Raw genomic sequence first — 5,622 nt, forward strand, 5'->3', positions numbered from 1 at the left:
GTTCCGGCTCGGGGGAAGGCGGTGTGTGCACGGGGTCGTTGAACATGAACATGATTCCGGGTGCTGCAATAAATGATTGTTCTCTTTGACATCGCCTCGTGATCTATTCTGCATCAGAACTTTACAGTTAAGACCGAAAACAGCACGCACTATTTTTAACACAAACGTGTGAAACTGCTGCGTATTATGCTGCCATGGTGTCTATACCATGTACAAAACTATACACATGAGTACCGTACGTGCGGAAAAGAGTATCGCTTCTTTACTGAACGATATTCCTAAGCATTAACAAATCAAAGTTGTTAATGGCGCAAGTAGGATGGATCTAGGATATTGATCTTGAAAGGGTTTAGAAGTCATACACAAAATACGCGCCCCTTTGAGTAGTGGATGAGTGTTTTCCGGAGCAGCGCGAGCAGGATTTTTTTTTTTTTTTTTTGTATACAGAATCGAGGCTCGTGAAAGAGCTAACATTTATCACACAAACAAAGCAAACAGACAAACAAAATATATAAAAAGAAGGAGCGGTAGACAAGATGGGGAGAGAAGGGGAAGCACCCAAACAACATTTGAGAGCAAGGATAATAATAATAATGCATTTATTTTATATAGCGCTTTTCAGGAAGCCCAAAGACGCTTTGACAGAGTGCAAACATAATGCATAGCAATATCGGGAGATTTGTGGGAGGGAGAGGGCTTGGGGGGAGTAGGGCGGGAGTAGGCGTGGGAAGGGGTGGGGGAGGGGGAGTAGCGTGGGAAGGGGTGGGGGGGGGGGGAGTAGGCGTGGGAAGGGGTGGGGGGGGGGGGGAGTAGGCGTGGGAAGGGGTGGGGGGGGGGGAGTAGGCGTGGGAAGGGGTGGGGGGGGAGTAGGCGTGGGAAGGGGTGGGGGGGGGAGTAGGCGTGGGAAGGGGTGGGGGGGGAGTAGGCGTGGGAAGGGGTGGGGGTGGGGGGGGGGAGAGTAGGCGTGGGAAGGGGGTGGGGGGGGGAGTAGGCGTGGGAAGGGGTGGGGGGGGGAGTAGGCGTGGGAAGGGGGTGGGGGGGGGGAGTAGGCGTGGGAAGGGGTGGGGGGGGGAGTAGGCGTGGGAAGGGGTGTGGGGGGGGGAGTAGGCGTGGGAAGGGGGTGGGGGGGGGGGGGAGTAGGCGTGGGAAGGGGGTCGGGGTGGGGAGTAGGCGTGGGAAGGGGTGGGGGGGGGGAGTAGGCGTGGGAAGGGGGTGGGGGGGGGGAGTAGGCGTGGTGCGAAGGGGGTGGGGGGGGGGAGTAGTCGTGGGAAGGGGTGGGGGGGGGGGAGGAGAAGTAATAAAACACAAGAGGACACCAAGGACTTCCAGGAAAGAAGTTGGTATTTCAAAAAAGTGGATCTGGGGTGAAATTAGCAGGGGTAGAAAAAATCAAGGTTTTGGATGGGGGAAGATAAGACATGGTGGTGGACAGCTGTTTTAAAGACCTGGAGGGTGGAGTGAGATTGAAGAGAGTGAGGGAGTTTGTTCCAGAGGCGGGAGAAAATAGGAACTAGAACGGGCACTCGGTAGAGCGCATACCTTCGCCGCAGCTACTGTTCTGTACTTGGCATGGGAGTGTAGGGAACAGAACAGTGAACAGTTTGGTGCTGATTTCATGCAAATCGGATAAGAATTGACCGAGTTATGACAAACAAGATCGGGCATTGAATTCTGAACATTTTGGCATTAGTTACATGCCAATTGGATAAAAATGGACCGCGCTATGGTAAAAATACGATTTTGACCTTTTCGTGACCTTGACCTTGACCTTTGACCCGATTGCTCCCAAAATCTAATCAAATGGGTCCCGTATAATAACCAATCATCCCACCAAATTTCATGCAATTCGGTTGAATACTTTTTGAGTTATGCGAATAACATACACACACACACACAGACATACAAATAAATACACAGCGATCAAAACATAACCTTCCGCTTTTGCGAAGGTAATGAAGGAGTGAAGGTGAGCAGAGAGTCTTGATATTGGCAGTTTAACCATAAGAGGGTTGCAGGCAGATCTTGTGTGACCTGTAGGAATATTTAGGGGACAGAGCCCAGACAGAGCTGGGGAGTGGGGGGGGGGTGGGGGGCAAGGCCGGAGAGGAGCCGGTAAAGACGGAAAGACCACCAACCTGCCTGCGGTGAGTGAGTGAGTGAAAGGCTCTCCGAGTTAGCTTCATCGCGGGAGATTCCAATGATTCTGAAAGCTTTGGTTTCAACATTGTGAAGACGAGCTAGGTGTGAGGCAGGAGCACCAGCCCAGAGGGGAAAGCAGTATTCCATTGAGCTGCGGATGAAAGCCTTGTATGTGGTGAGGAGCTCAGGTGCGCCAAGGAAGGACTTCGCACGACGGAGGATGCCCAGTCGGCGACTGGCTTTGGAGGCCAGCTTGGAAATGTGGTTTTCCCAGGAAAGATCATGGCAGATAGTGAGACCCAAAAGCTTGAGTGACAGAACTTCTTGGAGAGGATTATTCAGAAAGTGTATGGGAGGGTTGTCCAATCGGTCTTTTCGGAGAGACATCGTAAGAGTGTGAGATTTGTCAGGATTGAAAGACATGTTCCACTTGTTTGCCCAGTCTGTGATTTTGTCCAGGTCTGCAGAGAGTGAGGAGGCTGCAGACTGCCGATCTGAGGGATGAAGAATGGAGCGACAGAGAGTAGAGTCATCAGCAAAGAGATAGAGAGGATTTTCAAAAGAGTCAGAGAGATCATTGATGAAGACCCGAAAAAGCAGAGGGCCCAGAACACTGCCTTGGGGAACCCCAGCCTGAACAGGAGGAGGAGATGAGAGAAACCCATTCAGGGCCACACGTTGACGACGACTAGAGAGGAAGTCCGCCAGCCATGCGTGGAGATTTCCATGGATACCAACAGAGGAGAGTTTGGTGAGCAGAGCTGGGTGCCAGACCGTATCGAAGGCACGTGATATGTCAAGAGAGACAGCTCTAATTTCCTGTTTGGCATTGAGGACCTCCATCCATTGTTGAGAAAGCAGAAACAGCATGTCCAGAGTAGAGTGACCTGGTCTGATGGTGATCCAGATTGGAGGGGGGACACCCACACACGGGTTAAGCGGAGTTGTGTGGACCTCATTTGGGAAGTGTGGTTTTGTAAGTCTGCTTTTGTATATTAATCTACATATTAAAGGAGCAGCAGTTTTCTGGCCGTCTGTTTTTCTCTTTCCGCCCGTTGGTTGGACAGCTGGCCTGACTCCACCCACAACGTCATTAGTGGGAAGGCTGACTCCACCCAGCGGCATTTTGATTTTCATGCAGTTGAGGCCGAACGCATCGTGCACCTGTCATATTCACAATCGCCATCCATGCCCAACCTATACATTGCTAAAACATAAACTTCCGGGAGCATGCAAGGTAGCGCTTCTTGGCTATACACCGCTCAAAAAAGGGATTAATTTTTTTCCGCAAAATTCTGTTCTGTGGGTCCTTGACAGTATGCATAAAATGATAGGATTTTGAATGTGTATGGTAGGATTTTGAAGTGAGTGGGAAGTGGAAGTGAGAAAGATCCGCCGTGTCGGAATGTGTATGATTTGAATGTTTCATGCATAATGACGTCATAATTCGACAAGTACAAAATTTCATTCAATCAAGATGAAATTTGTTGAGCGACATCAAGGAATACATTAGTGGAGTAAAACAAAAAGAAAAGATGACGTCATCGGTCACGTGGTTCAGCCGCCATATTTGGTTTAACACAAAAGCTTTAAAAAAAACACATCCTGGCGAGGGTCTGCAATCTCTGATTGCTCTTTCTTGTTTACTTATGTGTATAAAAGGACATTAGCTGGGGCACATAGAGAGATTTTGTGCTATTGTCGAATTCCCAGTCGAAATCCGCTTCCGGTCCGGTCTGGAGAGGACGCTGGCGTTACTTGTTCGCCGCTTCTCCGACTGGGTCATTGTATATACTCTGCTTTTCTGCGAGTCGTGGCGGCTTTTTGGCCGTTGGGTCTGCCCTCTGCTCGGTCCCGGCTCTGCTCCTGGCTCTTCCACTGTTTCCTCAGGCCCGCTCCCGTTATTTGTGGCCGTTGTTTGCAGCTGCGGTCGTTTGCCGCTGCGGCCTTTGCTGTCTTGATTAGCGGCTGCGGTCGTTTGCCGCTGCGGCAAGGCCTACTCGTCCTCCTCAACCTTGGCCTCTTACTCGTCCCTTCACTCCTGCCTGGCATGGCTCTAAGGTACTCCGCCGCAAGGCTTCTTCTGCTCAATACTCACTCCACACCATCATGCATCTCTGCAATCAAATCCCACGGACTCCTGCGACGACCCAGATACATTCATAGAGGCTCCGGTCGTAAGTTTGTTTTTTTACAACCAGGTCACTTCATTCCCGTACTCTGGTCGGCTCAGCGCGCTCCCACTCATCGTCCCGGCGCACCTGGTCACAGCAACGCACACGATCGCACCTCCTGTCTGCAAACCCTGGCTAAATCACCTGAGTTCATCCCCACCGTACAAAACAACAAGCTCACCCTGTTCAATACCCGGTCCCTCAACAACAAAAGCCTCATCCTGAACGACTACATTCTGGAAAATAAACTGGACTTTCTCTGTCTCACTGAAACCTGGCAACAACCTCTGGACTACTTCTCACTCAACCTCTCTACACCGATATTCTTACATCAATAAACCACGCTCAGGGGGGCCGAGGTGGTGGAATTGCCGTAATTCACCGACAGGACATCAAGACCAGCCTCATCTCCATCTCATCTGTTCCATCATTTGAACACCTGGCTTTTAAACTCTCTGGTCACACAGTCAGTCATGGCTGTCGTCTACCGCCCTCCCAAACCACACACATCATTCCTGTCTGACCTTTTTATATATATATATATATATATTTTTATATATATATATATATATATATATATATATATATATATATATATATATATTGTTGCGGATATGGGATTTGGCCTCCATCCATATCCGCTTGTAAATATTCCCCTATTTCCCCAATACTCCCCAACTATCCCCAATCCCCCAGTCCCTAGTCCCATTGTCTGTAAACAACACTCTGTAGCCCCGACCTTCCCCTTTTTCCCCCATTAAATGTCGTGCCCAGGTTCACCGCATCTCACGTAGACAACTATAGGACATCTTGCTAGTTATTCTTAGTCTATGTCAGTTAAGGACTCGTTTCCATTAATTCTGACTCTTCGTTGCACCAGAATGTGATTGTATGGCACCAGTAGTGAGTTTAGGACCTCCCAATACCTCCCCGCATCTCTTCCTCATGGAACTACAACAACAACAACAACTACAACAACAGCGGGGGGCGGCGCGGCGGCGGCGCGGGGAGTGTGCGTCCTCACTCCGGCTTGGTTAGCCGCCATTGCCCATGTGCTCCGACGGGGTTACCACACAGGGGCTGACTGTCAGCTCCTCGTCAAGGGCGGAGCTCGGTAACCCCCCCGCACCCAATAAGAAGCGGCGGACCGATTCCATCTGGGGCGGAGCTAACGAGCCGAGGGCGTGTCACTCCCCGCTGGATATACGCAGCCACTTACCGGAGGTGACGTCAGATGCGCCTCAGCTACGAAGGAGAACGGACGCCACCTCCAGCGCGACGATACCTACCCGCATCTTTGGACCGGACC

This window comes from Myxine glutinosa, chromosome 12, assembly GCF_964187855.1.
Source record: "Myxine glutinosa chromosome 12, kmMyxGlut1.1, whole genome shotgun sequence".
NCBI lineage: Eukaryota > Metazoa > Chordata > Myxini > Myxiniformes > Myxinidae > Myxine > Myxine glutinosa.